Raw genomic sequence first — 18,589 nt, forward strand, 5'->3', positions numbered from 1 at the left:
TCGCAGAAAACTAGTATGCAGGTACAGCAGGTAATAAGGAAGGCAAATGGAATTTTGGCATTTATTGCTAAAGGAATAGAGTATAAAAGTAGGGAAGTGTTGCTGCAACTGTACAAGGCATTAGTGAGACCGCACCTGGAGTATTGCGTACAGTTTTGGTCCCCTTACTTGAGGAGGGATGTAGTTGCATTGAAGGCAGTTCAGAGGAGGTTCACTAGATTGATTCCAGAGATGAGGAATGAGGAATGAAGAGAGATTGAGCAGTTTAGGCCTTTACTCTCTAGAGTTTAGAAGAATGAGAGGAGATCTAATTGAGGTATATAAGATGATTAAGGGGATTGACAAAGTAGACGTAGAGAGGATGCTTCCTCTTGTGGGGCAATCTAGAACGAGAGGTCATAGTTTTAAGATAAGAGGTAGCAGATTTAAAATAGAGATGAGGAGAAATTACTTCTCTCAAAGGGTCGTGAATTTGTGTAATTTACTACCCCAGAGTGCGTTGGATGCCAGGACATTGAGTAAATTTAAGGAGGAGATAGACAGATTTTTAATTAGTAATTAGTTGAAGGGTTATGGAGAACGGGCAGGAAAGTGGAGTTGAGGCCGAGATGAGATCAGCCATGATCGTATTGAATGGCGGAGCAGGCTCGAGGGGCTGAATTACCTACTCCTGCTCCTAGTTCTTATGTTCTTAACTTAAGAGCCTCCTTGAAGGCCCGCAAATGGGCACAATCAGTGGTAACTCGCTACACTCATTATTACGATTTGAGGGTGTGGCCAGTTTTGTGGGCCAGGCAACTTCCAGCATGATGTTTTTCGAGTCAGTGTTAAAAATTATGCAAACTTGATTTACACTCAATGTAAATTGTGCTTGAAATTCCACAATTTTATATGCTGGTTTGGCTGATTTATGGAGAATTGTGATGGATAAACCAACACAAACTACTGGTTGCTCTAGGCAGTGATCTCTAGATCTGAATTCAGATTCTAAGTCAAACAGTGTGCTTCCAGCCATCATATTCTATGTCCCTCAGTATTTTAAAGATCTGAGTGATGTCTTGCCTCAATCTTCTTTTCTTGAATGAAAACATCCTTTTCTCAGAACTCTGCACTGCATAGTAATTCTTGTCATTATTCTCTGAATCCTTTTTCATGCACAAGTGAAAGCTTTGGAAAGTTCCCTGCATTGTGAGGTTCATCTGAACTTATTGACAGCTATTTTCACTTTTTGTTTAGGGAGATTAAAATGCAAGAACGACCCGACCTAATAAGGCTGAGAAGCTTCACAGCATTATTTGTTCAGCAGAATGCCAATTGCTGTTCAAGAATGCATGCCCATCTCAGTGCAGGATTCATAAATCTTCATAAGACGAGAAATAAACAAACAGCAGGAACAGTGGACTGGAAGTCCAGTCCCAGTGCTTCTCTGGAATCAGTACAATGTCAGTTGCCAAAGCCCTGTGTTTAATGTTTTGAAGGGTTTCTAGTGCTGGGAGGTCAATTACAGAATTTTCAATGCAGCAAAAAGTGAATTATTTGCTCTAATTGGCAAGGAAATTTTGAAATAGAGCAAATTGGTTGTGGGGTTTATATATCTGAATAAATAAGAGCAAGGACCTGATAATACAAGATAGAATCTATACAAGACATCAATTTAGCCACAGTTGGTATGCTGACCTAGAGTTTCCTCTGCATTTGCACCCAGAAGCACATGTAACTTGGGCGTAAACCAATTACATGACTTAAAAGATAGGAGTGAGTTATGTACATGACTAGAAAATGCCCAAATCCCCTCAATATTTCACACTTGTCCATCAAACCCTTTGTTTGAATGAACTTCCAACTCTCAAATCCTTCAATTGCTCTTGTTCGGTGGTCTCTCAACTCAAGAATCATGGGTACAGCAGGACAGAAAATTCTTCTGGTACTTTGTTGCAAATTTTTGAGCATTTCTTTTTAACTCACTCTCATTGAGACCTGGCATATTTTTTGTTTCTTGAAATGGAATTTTAAGGCTTAAGTATAAATCATATTAAAAAGTTCCCAATTGTAGAAAGCTGCGCCTGATGTGCAAGAATGATGGTTGGATGAGTTGAAACTTAAATTTTCATAATTAAAAGAAAAATATATGGCATGGTTCAACACTTTCCTTGGGCTCTGATTGCTTATGTTGATTTTATCCATTTTAAGTTGCATTCTAATAAGTTAAGTTCTAATAATGTTAAGAGGATACTTGGGTGTAACTTGGGCACAATATTGGGCACATTTTTTGGTCTAACCACTGGCATGCACCCAAGGAGGAAACTTCAGGTCAGTGTGTGCAATTTTGAGTGCCCCTGACATGGAATTCATGGAAAAAAGTGGAAGGTGCATTCACTAAGATGAGAGGGCATATTATGGCGGGAGACTTGAAAAACTGCAGAAGCAAAGGTAAGGGAAATCTAATAGAAGTTTTGAAAAGTTTGAAAGGGTTTGAAAAAGTAAATAGCAAACGATTGTTTCTACTGTTTGGTGAATTGGTCACAAAAGAATATAAATATTTAGTACTGAAAGCATAAAGGGTGACTTTAAAAGTTGGCTTCTTATGCAAAAAAAGCATAAGAATATGGAATGAATTGTTACAGGTGGCTACTGAAACTGGGTCAATCACAATATTTAAAAGGGTATTAGCTAAACAACTTAAGAAAAATATTCAAGACAACTGGGAAATAGAAGAGACAATAACTAGAATAAATAGATTCAAGGTAGAGATGTAAATGGCCGAGGTTTAGTAGACCTCATGATAGACAGTAATAATGAAGCAGGCAACATTCACATCAGTACAAAGAGAACAGTCTATGGCAATACAGTATTGAACAGACAAATATAATATCAGAAAACTGGATAGAAAACAATCTACTTGCACCAAAAAGTAAATTTGTTAAAATTAATAAGTGCCCATCAAGCTGGATGGGCAACAGCAATCTCGAGTCTGGCACAAAGACATCATTCAGCAAATATGTTATATTTTCAACAGGATTGCACCAGTCTTCTTCCATTAGCTGCAATTTGCATGGCTTAAGTAGTGGCATCAATCATAATCATTTTCACAGCAGTTGCATTGGATTGCACTGAGATTTCATTGTTCAGATTTCCAGACGTTTACATCCTTAGGGTGAGATAAATCAGTTTAGTTCCAGTTATCACTAGAAATTCTTACAGTATGGGCCAGGGACTATGTACTGTTGGTTTACTTAATACTTCACAGAGTAAAACTATTTTAAACTGTAGGACATCTAACAAATATCTGAAATTAAGAATATTATGTCGAACAATTTTATTATGTTAGAAGTAAATAGCTGTAGCTTCAAAATATACAATTGCAAAACTATAAATATATATGGAGGTTAAACTTACACCTCTCTGGAGGACCATGTTATGGAGAACACAGCAGACCACCACCATGACCAAGACCCTTGCAGGATGGTATTGGAGGGAGCCACCTGGTCAGTCCAGGCTTTAGAATCGCATCTTCAGAAGCCTGATGTCCTGCTCAATAGTTGACCTGCTGGGAAAGTGATATTGGTTGTATTGCTTCGTGCCTCTGTCTGGGAGTCCCGTAGAGGGGTGAATAGCCATGTCTTCAAGGGATCTCCCTTGTCCCCTAGGTTCATCTGCACACCTTGGGAATTGGAGTGAAGATCTGAGGCAGCCTGGACTGGCAGAGGATTAAGAAGCCATGGCAGCAGCCAGGAAAGCAAGCACACACATGGAGGAAGCTCTTATTTTGGTCACAGAACAGTTGGACATCGAGGAAATGGAAGCCATTCCTGTTGATGAATCTGAATGGGCGGTTGCTGGGTGCCTTTATGTCCACATGCATGCAATCGATGATGCCCTGCACCTGGGGGAATCCAGCGATGTTGGAGAAACACAATGTCCTCTGTCCCTGCGAGGCCACATCTCTCATGAAATGAATGTATTCTCCAGCTCTGGCAAAGTGGGCAGTGGTGCAGTGGTGTGCAGCCACTTGCAAGATTTCATTGTCTGCAACTAATCCTTGGAAGTATCCAGAAGCAAAGAGATTCAAGGCCACAGTAACTTTGATGGCTACTGCCAGGGCACAGTGACCAGTACTGCGAGGTCTTCGGCAACGAGGGCATAGATGTCTTCTGGGGCACTGGGTCTCAGCCATCTCCAGGTAGCTCCATCTTCGGTGGTAGATCCTGTGGTGAGGGTATGGCCTCCATTGCCTTCCTGCCCCTCTTTCTTTTCCCATGCCCTCCTGCTGTTCCGGGTTCCTCCTTTCCTGTGAAGGGTGTTGCTCCTCAATGCCACTGTGTCCAAAATCTGACATCATGCCCCCATTGGCAGCTGCAGCATCCCTTTTGGACAGATGGCTGCCCATCCAGTGCCTGAGCACTGAGTGCCCATGCTCCCTGCCACCTGTGCAATGCCAAGGATGCCTCCTTACCACATTTTGAGTCCACTTTTGCCCCACTGATCCTCTTATGAGGTCAGGATGATGCCTTAGGGCAGCCATGACTGGCTCCCCATTCTGTACTCACCTACCTTCAGCAGATCTGCAATAGACACTTCCTGAAACCCACGTGTTCCCTTTAAAATTCTACCACTCCCCTCCAACAAGCTCTTAACAAGCTTTTTAAATACTTGTCTGGCATCCAGTACTGACGAGCAGAAGTATCTTCCAACTAAACAACGGGAAGACCGAAACCATTGTCTTTGGTCCCAGTCACAAACTCTGCTCCCAAGCCATCCCTCGCCCTGGCAGCTATCTGAGGCTGAAACTGACTGTTCACAATCTTGGTATCATATTTGACCCCAAGATGAGATGCCCACCACATATCTGTGTCATCACTAAGACCGCCTATTTCCACCTCTCTAACACCACCCACGTCCGCCTCTGCCTCAGCTCATCTGCTGCTGAAACCCTCATTCATGTTTGTGTTACCTCTAGGCTTGACTATTCTAATGCACTCCTGGCCTCCTCCCATGTTCTACCCTCTGTAAACTTGAGCACATCCAAACTCTACTGCCTATGTCCTAACTCGTTCCATCCCATTCATCCATCATCCTGTTCTCACTGAACTACATTAACTCCCAGTTAAGCAATGCCTCTATTTTAAAATTCTCAGCTTTGTTTTCAAATCCCTCCATGACCTCTCTTGCTATCTCTGATCTCCTCCAGCCCTATAACCCTCCGAGATATCTGTGCTCCTCCCATTCTGGCCTCTTGAGCATCCCCAATGTTAATCACTCCAGCTGTGCCTTAACTGCCAAGGCCCTAAGCTCTGTAATTCCCTCCCTGAAACATCCTTTCTTTGCTCCTTTACAATGCACCTTTAAAACCTATCTCTTTGACCAACCTTTAGTCATTTGGCCTAACATCTGCTTATGTGACTTAGTGCCAAATTTTGTTTGATAATGCTCCTGAGAAGTGCCTCGAGACATTTTACTATGTTAAAGATAAATACTAGATAAGTACAAGTTGTTGTTGCTATGGATATTCAAAGCTCAGATCTTAACCGAAGCAGCACTAGTGAAGCTTTCTTGAGTCATTTTAAAGTTGCACCAGCCACCTTGAGTTATCTTACAATGAAGGCATGACCACAGAAAGAATGTGATGGAGAAGATTTTCATCTTTTTTCTTGAGCTTTGAGCATTGTCTGGTTAGGCAAAGAGAGGAAAGACCGGCTGGGTGGACCTCATGACTATAATGGAACCTGCCTGACTTTCCTTCCATTCAAATTAATGGAAGAAAAATTGGATGGGTTTCAATTTTCAATTTTCCTCCTTGCACTATGGCCTGGCATTACTTAATGCCCAATTGGTAAAGACTAATGTCATGTCATGTCAGGAATTTCCTTGTGGCTTCGCTTGCTCTGCCACCATTATTTTGGCGATTCCAAAATTACATTGTTGAAGCAGGAGAAACTGCTGGAACATTCCCTGTCTTTGTTTAGTTTTAGTTACCACTGCCCCTTCAGTCTCTGTGCATAAGCTGCCTGACAAAAAGACTGCAGTCCAGATCTTTGTGCCAAGTCTATGTTAGTAAAATGTTGCAATTTTCATCAGTTACAGACTGGAGAGAGAAATAATTCAAACTTAAACAATGCTCTATGACTGGTTTAGTTTGTATTTGACGCACAGTTCCTTTTTGAATTTGAGATGGCTGATATTCAAGATCAATGAGGGTGCATAGCTGAGGGGAAGGAATTTCCTTGGACCTGGCCTGGGTGACCTGCCGATAAGCCTGAGGAATGAGATGCACTGGTCGTATATATGGTATCTGCCTGGGGTCCAAGCCTGGGTCTTGGTGTTGACCTTCCCACCTTCCTTCCCTTTTCCCCCAGTCCAGCAAACAGACCTGATAGTCAAGGTGCCTGTCAGTATCATGCTAATTAGGGAAACTCCCCAATCCAGATACTCCAGCGAAGTCAGGGTGAGTGAAGCTGGGAGTGAAGCCCCTGAGCTCCCATTTCAGCTGCCTTTGTGTTAATAGTTACAAAAGGATTTGGGAGTTGCACATTTTCATTATTTTGTCCACTTGAGTTCAGTAGAAGGATATCTATTGTGTATATACAATCACATTAAAAAAAACTATTTCCTAGGTACCTGTTTATCTGCTTGATATTTTAAACATAAAATAAAGTCTGGTCTGAATGCTCTATCTTTTCTGAAGAACAAAGTAAGATTTTAAGATAAATACAGTAGCTAAAGGCAATTACTGAACAGGGTTTGCTATTCATTACCTGGAGTGTTATAGAAATGATGACTGTACAATATGGCCTCTGTCTTCAGTCTCAGGCATTACAGTACAATCTTCTCAGCTCTCAACACACAATTCAATAAGATACAACTGTAACCCAAAACTATAATCAATATTCGTGTTCAAATGTAGCTGAGACATGGCAGTTTTCATTTTGATTGACCCAATCGACACTAGAAAATTTCATCGAATCGTAGAACGGTTACAGCACAGAAAAAGGCCATTTGGCCCATTGTGTCCATGCAGGCTATCTGCAAGAGCAACTCACCTCATCCCACTCCCCCACCTTTACCCCACAGCCCTGCAAATTTTTTCTCTTTAGATAATTCTCCAACTCTCTTTCAAAAGCCATAATTGAATCTGCCTCCACCACACTCACAAGCTGTGCATTCCAGCTCCTAACCACTCGCTGTGTAAAAAAGTTATTCTTCAAATCGCTGTTGCTCCTTTTGCTAATTAATCACCTTAAATCATTGCCCTCAGGTCTTGATCCTTCTGTCAATGGGAACTGTTTCTCCCTATCTACTCTTTCCAAACACCTCAAGATTTTGAACACCTCTATCACATCTCCATATAATTTTCTCTTCTCCAAGGAAAACAGCCCTAGCTCCTCCAATCTATCCACGTAACGTAAGTTCCTCATCCCTGGAACTATTCTCTTGAATCTTTTCTGAACCCTCTCTAATGCCTTCACATCCTTTCTAACATGTGTTGCTCAGAACTGGGCATAATACTCCAGTTGAGGCTGAACCAGTGTTTTATACAGGTTTATCATAATTTTCTTGCTTTTGTACTCTATGCCCCTATTTATAAGGTCCAGGATCCCATATGCTTTATTAACTGCTTTCTCAACCTGCCCAGCCAACTTCAATGATTGGCACATAAATACCCCAGGTGCCTCTGCTCCTGCATTTAAAAAAAACCTAATGTGAGCTGTATGAACTATTTGACCACACATTAAACAGTGTGTCCAGTTTTGGTTGCCAAGTTGCAAGGGAGACAGTCAGTTATTTGAGGTCAAACAGAGAAGAGGCAGAGGCTGATACGTGGTGTTAGGGACCTGAGTTATGAGAAAAGACTGGAAAAACTGAGAGATTTTCAATCTGACAGGAGGATGTGTGATCTTATTGACATGTATGAGATTGCAAATAGTACGGGAAAGGCACATCCAGAAAATGACTTTAAATTAAATTGCAAGAGTGGAACAAAGAGACACAAGTTCAAACTAGTGAAGCAAATTTAGGACTGATACAAGGAAGTTCTTCACAAACATCAATTAATGCACAGAATGGTAGCGATCTAGAGGCATAAAAACTGGAATTATTTTAGAAACAATTGGACAAAGTAAAGGTGGGATGGTAGGTTCCTTTTTTTATTATTTTATTCATTCACAGGATGTAGGTGTCGCTGGCCAGGCCAGCATTTATTGCCATCCCTAATTGCCTTTGAGTAGGTGGTGGTGAGATGCCTTTTTGAACCGCTGCAATCCTTGGGTGTAGGCGCACCAACAGTGCTGTTCGGGAGGGAGTTCCAGGATTTTGACCCAGTGACAGTGAAGGAACAGTGATCTAGTGCCAAGTCAGGATGGTGTGTGGCTTGGAGGAGAACTTGCAGTTGGTGGTGTTCCCATGCATCTGCTGCCCTTGTCCTTCTAGTTGGTACAGATTGCGGGTTTGAAAGGTGCTGTTGAAGAAGCTTTGGTGAGTTGCTGCAGTGCATCTTGTATATAGCACACACTGCTGCTGCTGTGTGCTGCTGGTGGAGCGAGTGAATGTTGAAGGTGGTGGATGGGGTGCTAATCAAGCAGGCTTCTTTGTCCTGAATGGTGTCGAGCTCCTTGAGTGTTATTGGAGCTGCACCCATCCAGGCAAGTGAAGAGTATTCCATCACTCTCCTGACTTGTGCCTTGCAGATGGTGGAAAGGCTTTGGAGAGTCAGGTGGTGAGTTACTTGCTGCAGAATTCCCAGCCTCTGACCTGCTTTTGTAGCCACAGCATTTATGTGGCTAGTCCAGTTCAGTTTCTGGTCAATGGTAATGCCCAGGATGTTGATAGTGGGGGATTCAGTGATGGTAATGCCATTGAACATCAAGGGGAGATGGTTAGATTCTCTCTTGTTTGAGATGGTCATTGTCTGGCACATGTGTGGCGTGAATGTTACTTGCCACTTATCAGCCCAAGCTTGAATGTTGGCTAGGTCTTGCTGCATGCAGACATGGACTGCTTCAGTACCTGAGGAGTCATGAATGGTGCCAAGTGACGCTGTGAGTTGTTTTTGAGTTGGCACCTGTTGCCAAGCTGCTGTGGCAACTGGTCATCGTGGTAGTGCATACCAGTTTACAGGATGTGTCTCCATTTCCCTCTTTCGCTAGCTTCTGACTCCCAAGTGCAATAGTTGACATTTAGGGTCTTCATGTCACACTTGCAAACATCCTTGAAGCGAAGCTTTGGGCGCCCCACTGGTGTCTGGTCCCGGCTCCCTCACCATACAGAAGGCCTTTGGGTATGCGACCGTCTTACATCCCGTGGACGTGTCTGATCCACTGAAGCCGCCTCTATTTGATTGGTGTCAACACACTTGGGGGTTCTGCCTTTGAGAGGACTGCCATATTTGTGATTTTGTTCTGCCAGGATATACCCATAATGTGCCGCAGACAGTGAAGATGGAAATGATCGAGCTTATTTTCCCAGTAGATATAAGTTACCCATGTTTCACATCCATACAGCAAGGTGCTGAGAATTCAGGCCTGATAAACCATGAGCTTAGTCCTAAGGGTCAGCTTTGTGTTATCCCATGTGAGTTTCGCAAGTCGGCCAAAGGTGGTAGCTTCTTTCCCTATGCGTGTATCGAGCTCTGCAGCAAGGAACAGATTGTCTGTCACTGTGGACCCAAGGTAGCAGAATTTGCTAACCACTTCCAGTGGGTGTTATTTAGTGTGATCAGGGGTGAATATGCAACACCTTGTCCAATGACCACAGTTTTTTGATGCTTATAGTCAAGGAGAACAAGTTACAGAGATAGTTCATGAGTCCTTGCAGCTGCAAGTTAACTGTTAGTTTAAACAGCCTCTGTCTGATGGTACAAACCCCATCCCCTGACCTTACCTTGTGAGCTCTGGTAAAGACCTGGATAAGACCTGGATGTGGTTTTTCTCTCAAATCTGGCTTCAAGTTCCTGGCTTCACTGGATATCAAGATCATGCTTCCGTGTTGGACTACATTGGAAAATCTAAGACTCTGCTTCCGCCTATACTCTGCTGCTGTTTTTGTTTTTTTGTTTTTCTGATTTGTGAGCCATGGAAAAGATCTGAAAAAAGCGATAGAAACCTACATTTAGCAGAAAAAGGTATATCGTCATCCTTCATCTTCAACTCATTCAACTGCTGCCTGACAATCTTCTTCAAGTATGAAGTGCCATTAGTAAGTTTACATGAATAGCACCATTTATTTCTAATCCCAAATAAAGTCCATTTATAAATTCAGCAGTTTTCTTTCTAACTCCTTGTTGATAAATTGCACTTTTCCAGGATACTAGTGATGGAAGGTTCAGTTGTGTCAAATACTGTGAACATTAAATGAAGTCCTGCCATTGATGGGATCACATACACCAACTGTATTTGTTATACACTATAGTTGAATTTTGGGACCATTACCATGCAATTGAATAGCACTCTGAGCCATTGATGTTGCATAGTCTGCATCCATCCACATCAGTCAGGTGTCACATTGGGCTCTGACCCTGAATTCAGGCTGTCCTTGCTGAGTTGCTCCATTCCACTCTTATCTATCTGATCATAGCCAGAGTATCACCTGCAATGGCTTCTCTTCCTGCTCCCTTCCCATTACCTCTGGCGTCCCTAAAGGATTTATCCTTGATCCCTTCCTATCTCTCATTATGCTGCCCTTCAGTGACATCATCTGAAAGCACAGCATTAGTTTTCACGTGTATACTGATGACACCTTACTCTACCTCACCACCACCTCTCTCAACTCCTCCACTGTTGATAAATTATCAGACTGCTTTTCTGACATTCAGTACTGGATGAGCAGAAATTTCTTCCAATTAAACATTGTGAAGACTGAAGCCCACCATAATCTCTGTTCCCTAGCTACTGACTCCATCCCTCACTTGGCAAACTTGATGTCATACTTGAGCCCAAGATGAGCTTCCAATCACGTATCTGTACCATCACTAAGGCTGCCTATTTCAACATCTGCAACATTGCCTGACTCCGCTCCTGCATTCTCATCCCATTCTCCAATCAACCTGGTGCTTGCTGACCTACATTGGCTCCCAGTTAAGCAATGCCTCAATTTTAAAATGATCATCCTTGTTTTCAAGTCCTTCCATGGCCTTGCCTCTCCATACCTCCCAAATCTCCTCCAGCACCACAACCCTCCAATAAATCTGTGCTCATCTAATTCTGGCCTCTTAAGCATCCCCAATTTTAATTGCTCCACCACTGGATGGCCGTGCCTTCAGTTGCCTCATCCCTAAGCTCTGGAATTTTCTCCCTTAACCTCTCTGCCTCTCTATCTCTCTTTCTTCCTTTAAGACACTGCTTAAGACCTTCTTCTTTGGCCAAACTTTTAGTCTGCTGCCCTAATATCGCCTTATGTGACTCTGTGTCAAATTTTGCTTTATAACTCTCCTGTGAAGCGACTTGTCATGTTTTATTACATCAAAGGCACTTTATAGATGCAAGTTGTTGTTGTTGATATGAAGCTAAAACTAGCAATGAGTTGTCGTGTGATTGCATCCTTACTGTTACCAATTTCTGGTACTTGTTATGGTTTAATTTGCAAGTGATTATTTTAGTTACTTCAGCTACTAACACTTTGAATTGTATCTTGATATTCTGCTATACCAAAGTGATTTAAAATGGTTATGTCTCTACATAGCTCCTAATAAGGTTATGGCAACTGGAGTCTTTGTTAGGCCAGGATCTCAGACTTTTGCAGGGTCAGTTCATGTAAAGCATACAGTGCCCAGATTGTAGGTGACCAAGGTTCACTTATGGAAATGGTTGTAAAACTTTTGAAAGAGAAAACACTTTGAAAATTTGAGTTGGAATAATTTAATCATAAATGTGGTTTGTGTATTCCAAACAGTACTGTCATATTTAAGGTACTTAGCACCAAACACTACTTTTGTTTTATTATCACTGCCTAGAAATCCCATTTACTCTTTATGCTTCAAAATATTTAATACCTAAAACATTACCTGTCACCACCCACACTTCCTAAAACATCAGTTGTACTGGGCACAGTAGGATAGTAAAGCAATACTTTATTGGAAATTATCTTCAGGTAGAAATGTATCTTCCATTCCCCTGCCTGTTGGTGCTTTTCTGGTGAACCCACAGAGGATGTAATCAACAACTGTTCTACAGTAAAACTTGTCATAGGGCAAAAATAAAGGGTGCATTTCTCTCCATGGATCATTTATTTTTATATATTATTAAAGTGCAACTGATTAATAATGACAGTATAGAAATAGATGCCACAAAATTCAGTTGCGTAGCGGACATATTTTTGGCGTTAATGGTGCTGTTTCAGTTCCAAAATGGCATCCGTGGCAAACATGCAGACTTCTGGTGCTGGCCACACTGGATGCCATTTTGGTGAGGGAGTTAGCAAAGGCACAAGGAGTGTGCACCAGATGTATGCAGAGCAGGGAGATTGTGACATCATTCAGCGTGTAACACTGATTTGATGTATTTTCAAACTCAACGCTCAAGTTAATGCTGTCTCTTAACTTCACTCAGCTGAACATGCATTCAGGAACAGGAAGGAATCCCCAACGCTATTTAAAAGCAATGTCAATTACTTGCGGGTTAGTTGCTGATTGATTTCTATTGGCTGTTGCTGAGTTTGTAAAAGTGTTAGGTGATCTGTACTGCTACTTAAAGTTGCTGCCTTTTATAGGGAGTGGTATGGCATATGCTGAAGGACTTGGATTTGACTTCAAAGATTCCACTCAGACCATTTGCTCCCAGACATGGGTGCTATAGTTTCTATCCCCCTTGGCCTGCAGCATGATAGGAAGAATAAGCAGAGGTGACACAGAGCAGGACAAGCTGCTGGAAGAGGGAGGAGGAGGAGGGAGATGAGCTTTCAGCAGGAGGTCATATCTGCCCAGGTTGTACAGTGAGCAATTCTCCTACCTCAGCCTCAGCATGGAACAGTGTGTAAGACATCTCTAAGAAGGTGCTCACTGAAATCTTCCACCAGTTGCAGCCACAGAATAGGGCAAGAACCAGCCTTTCAGGTTGGAGCAGGTGATATTTGCAACCTGTCCCCTTTTTCTGTCCAGTTGCATAAGGAAGGTCACTGAGGCTCTGTATTCCAAGACAGCTGAATATATTTCATTCTCTCATGCCAGAGAGAAGTGAGTGGAGTGAACATACAGTTTTGCGAGGATTCAGGCTTCCACATGGTGCAAGGTGTCATTGACTGCTTTGCGGGCACTGCTTGTAAATTCAGAGATGTACCACAACCAGAATGGATTCCATTACCTCAAAGTCCAGCTGGCATTGCCGGCCCTATGCAGTGCATCAAGCTAGTGAATGCCCGGTATCCTGACAGCAGTCATAATGCCTTCATTCTACGGCATTCCACTACATTTAAGCCACCATGACAAGCCAGAGCATAGCTATTAGGTAACAAGAGTTATTTGCTGACCATCTGGCTCATGACTCTGATGCCAGCCCATGTACACGTGGGCAGCATGCAAATAAAAACTATACTGTCACACAAAATGTGATCGAGCAGAGCATTGGGTGCTTAAACAACACTTCCACTGCTTGGGCCATTCTGAAGGAGCCTGCTGCACTCGTCAGAGCATGTGCCAAGAATAGTTATGGTCTGCTGCAATGTGCACAACCTCACCATCATTAGGGCACAGCCGTTGCCACCAGCTATACGGCGAGTAGCTGCAGTAGAGAGGAGGAGGAGGAAGGGAGAAGGCAACCAATACATCCTTTTTCTGGCCAGTCTATGCATGATTGACTCATCCTACTTTGATACCAGTGGACACAACCCCAAATCCGCATTCACCAACAGTCCTACACCTTACCTTCCCTCTGTCACTGATCATCACAGCGTTCTCTTGGCCACAGTGCTGAAATAAAAGCCATCACAAAACAAACATTCTGAACCAGCTTTATCAAGCAAACCATTCAATATTCCATGCAAAAGTCAACTAATCACAATTGTCCATTCCCTTAGTGCATGTCTTCAATGCACCTTTGCATGTCACAGTGCTCCTACACAGTGCTAACCCAGTGGCTGCATCATGGCTGGCAGAAGGCTGCTGACTTTCACCGGGGAAAGCTGCCAATGGCCTTTCAGGACACCTTAGAGCAGCTCAGGGCCTTCAGGGGCCAGATGCAGACTGCACCATTTTGGCAAGGGTGGCAGTAGAATGGGATGGATGGTTAACAGGCAACAAAAAGGGCACTGGTGGTGTGGTAGTATCATCCTGAGAGAGGACAGCAGGTTTGTGCTCCACGGTGCCACTGCCACTCCACCAGGTCAGCTCCTCCACAATCCTAGTAATGTGTTGGAAGACAGATTGCTGGACTGTTGTGAGACCCTGTAAGCCCCTTTGAGCACTGGTATCCACAGCTGCGATGGCAGCAATCTGAGCTTGCCTAGCAGCAAGCTGTGATTATATGACTTCAGTCTGATCTTTCACGACAGCATCCAAACTTTGGCCATCAGACACTGCATTGTAGTTGGGTCCACAAGTGTTTTCATGGAGTTGGCCACCATTTCCATGGTGGAGAGGATGGGCTCCAAGTTCTGCACAAAGCCCTGTGCCAATTTGGTGCCGGTCTCCACAATGCTCCTTGACAGTGACAGCAGACTTTCTGGCAGACCTGCCAGTACACCAAGCTTTTCCGTGTGCATACCCATTAGCCTTTTTTTATAGGCTGCCCCATCAAAATCCTCATCTGAGTCCTCTATAGCAAAACTTGCCTGCGCCCTCACCCTCCAGCGAGCTGGCACCTTCACTATCCCTTTCTCCTGGCATGGCTGCAGGCCACTCGTGCCCTGTGTCTCACCAAATGCTGATCCTATCAGTAAGTTATCCTCTAAATTTACGGAGTGTCAGTATCTGAGCTGGTAGCTATGAGTGTGAGAGCGAGTGACGGTCTTTTTTCTTCATCACTGCCTTCCTGCTTTTCCATCTCTTGCTGTTCCACCACTGCCTGGCCAGTTGGAAATTCTCGGGTATCTGAAAGGAGAAAGACACAGTTTTTGAGTTGTAGTGAGTGGAGGGGAGAAAGCAAGAAGTGCATGCTTACTTACAGCTTGTAAATCAGAAGAGATTATGGGATGAGGGGGAAGTGGGAGGTGAGAAGGAGAATTAGGTATGAGAATACTGCCATCTTCGATGTTTCCAGTCCTGCCACTGGCCATGGCCTCAGTCATGGCTATTCCAATGATGATGAACACCGTCTCCTCCATATGTGTAAGGACATGCAGCCACTTGTTAGGTGCTGCTGCCTCTGGTTATGTGCCACTTTGTCCTGCAAGGTTGATGCAAGTGTGTCAGTGATTGTGGTGCAATGTGTTTGGGTGTTCTGGCTGTCATGATGGAATAACTGGAAGTGTGTGCAAGCTGAAAGGTATAAATATGAGGCTTGCAGCTGTGCTAAATGTGTGAGGGTGTGGTAAAGCTACGAATGTGAGATATAGGTCATGATTGATAGAGATTGTTGGTAGGTGAGTGAAGGGTGTGTGGTGAATTGAACAGTGTTGGAGGCTAGTGGTTCTGTTGTAAGGATATGGCATCTGAAAATGAACTCATTTATGTCAAATCATTGAACTTCTTGCAGCACTGCACCCAGGTGCTCAGCATGACATGGCTATCTGCTCCCACTGCTCTCTCAGTGTCTGTCCGGAGGACCTCCTGGTCTTCTATGGATAGAAGACATCTCTCATCCTGTTCACCTCCTGCACCAAGACCTTCAATGCATCTGAGAATGTTGTAGCCTGCTCTCTGCCTTATTGTCCCACTGGTCAGTGTTCTTCCTGCTCAGATGTCTTCCCCAGCCACTTCCAGTCCCTGCTGCAGCCAAAAGTGGCTCTACTTTAAGAGGTGCAGGTTAGCTTGAAGTCGTTCTAGCTTCGCACAAACCTGGGCACCCCCACTGAGGCGTGCAGCCACTCAACAGTACAAGTAGCACTGGGCTGCATGGTGCTGTAATTGAAATAAGCAGGCAGTTTAGGATTGGGATTCCCACACTCTTTATTGGGTGCTTTCGAATTTTGCTCCCAAAGTTTACTTTGATGCTACATACAGAGCAAAATATATACCACCAGGTTTGTTAACTAACTATGTAATAGACAGACACTGTCACATTCTTTTTTTTGTTTTATTTAAAATGTTATTTTCTAATTTTTTCTCATTGCCCAGATAATTCTTGACACATCATGCTGCAAAATGCAGGTGGCTGGCAATGATGTTACACATTATTGGGTTTATCCTTCTCCCCATGAGGAAATTCATGGGCGGAGTTATATTGGCTAAAGGGTAAAACAGATGGGTGCGGTGCTAATAAGATGTGCCTGTTTGCAAGTCCGGATTTATCACACAATTTTGGTCCTAATTGCTGATTAATATGATCTGAACTTGCCTGGAGGTGGCAAATGGCCACTTGCAGGTTTAGCAGTCAAGAGCTAATTAGATGGAATTATCGTGGAGCGTATGTATGTGGGGAATGCGCAGGCTGACACACAATGGCACATTGCAAGGCGGCTCAGGGACCTAGGGAGAAGACGCAGCAGTTCGTGGGCTGGAGGTCCTGGTGGAGGAGATTCAGAGGAGGAGGATGTCCTCATAGAGTTATACAGCACAGAAACAGGCCTTTCAGCCCATTGTGTCTGTGCTGGCCATCAAGCACCTATCTATTCTAATCCCATTTTCCAGCACTTGGCCCTTATCCTTGTATACTATAGCATTTCAAATGCACACCTAAATACTTCTTAAATGTTGTGAGGCTTCCTGCCTCTCCTACCACTTCAGGTAGTGTGTTCCAGATTCCACTCGGTGAAAAAAAATTTCCTCAAATCCCCTCTAAACCTCCTGCCCCTTACCTTAAATCTATGCCCCCTGGTAATTGGCACCTCTGCTAAGGGAAAAAGTTTCTTCTTATCTAACCTATCAATGCCCCTCATAATTTTGGATACCTCAATCATGTCCCCCCTCAGCCTTCTCTGCTCTAAGGAAAGCAACCGTAGCCTATCCAATCTCTCTTTATAGCTGAAATGCTCCAGCCCAGGCAACATCCTGGTGAATCTCCTCTGCACCCTCTCCAGTGCAATCACATCCTTCCGATAATGTGGCGATCAGAACTGTACACAGTACTCCAGCTGTGGCCTAACTAGCCTTTTTTACAGCTCCCTCATAACCTCCCTGATCTTATATTCTATGCCTCGGCTAATAAAGGCAAGTATCCCATATGTCTTCCTAACCACCTTATGTACCTGTGCTGCTGCCTTCAGTGATCTATGGACAAGTACACCAAGGTCCCTCTGATCCTTTGTACTTCCTAGAGTCCTACCATCTATTGTATATTCCCTTGCCTTGTTAGTCCTCCCAAAATGCATCACCTCACACTTCTCAGCATTAAATTCCATTTGCCACTGCTCCGCCCATCTTACCAGCCCATCTATATCTTTCTGCAGTCTAAGGCTTTCCTCCTCACTATTTACGACACCGCCAATTTTCGTGTCATCTGCAAACTTACTGATCACACCTCCTATATTCATGTCTAAATCATTAATGTACACTACAAACAAGGGTCCCAGTACCGATCCCTGCGGTACACCACTGGTCACAGATTTCCAATCGCAAAAACAACCCTCAACCATCACCCTCTGCTCCTGCCACTAAGCCAATTTTGGATCCAATTTGCCAAATTGCCCTGGATCCCATGGGCTCTTACCTTCTTAACCAATCTTCCATGCGGGACCTTATCAAAAGCCTTACTGAAGTCCATGTAGACTACATCAACTGCCTTACCCTCATCTACGCACTTAGTCACCTCCTCGAAAAATTCAATCAAGTTTGTAAGTCACGATCTCCCCCTGACAAAGCCATGCTGACTATCGCTGATTAATCCCTGCCTCTCCAAATGGAGATTAATCCTGTCCCTCAGAATTTTTTTCAATAGTTTCCCAACACTGATGTTAGACTCACTTGCCTGTAATTACCTAGTTTATCCCTGCTACCCTTCTTGAATAATGGTACCACATTCGCTGTCCTCCAGTCCTCTGTTACCTCTCCTGTGGCTAGAGAGGATTTGAAAATTTGTGTCAGAGCCCCTGCTATCCTGTACCTGCATGGGACAAGGAGTCCACTTCGCCGTGTCCCTCTCTCCTGCAACAGCTGGCGCTGCTCTGCCTGGCCTCATGTCCTCCTCCCATTTCTCCTGCAGACCAATGGGGAGTGCAAGCAAGATATCCATAATCAAGCAGTCCCTTACCCTTGATACATCCTACAATGTGCCCAATAAGCTGGTGTATGTTGTATATGGTTGTAGCGTAGATCAAGTATTGTCCAAAGAAGTCTCGGGTTGTTTGCAGGGCTAAAGAATAACTCTTTTATCTTATACAAATATAAATATTTACACCCTCTGCAAGCCTGACTAGCCAGCACACCTCGTGCTGCTTCTAGCTTCTCCCCAGCCAAATACCCATGTGACTATTACATCATCGTCACTACAGTGGGAGGGGTTTCCTCTTACTGTCACAAACATTAACCTTTTCAGGCCCTTATACTACAGTGTAGCACAGCATTTACTCTTTT

Source organism: Heterodontus francisci, chromosome 9 (genome assembly GCF_036365525.1).
Source record: "Heterodontus francisci isolate sHetFra1 chromosome 9, sHetFra1.hap1, whole genome shotgun sequence".
Classification (NCBI taxonomy): domain Eukaryota; kingdom Metazoa; phylum Chordata; class Chondrichthyes; order Heterodontiformes; family Heterodontidae; genus Heterodontus; species Heterodontus francisci.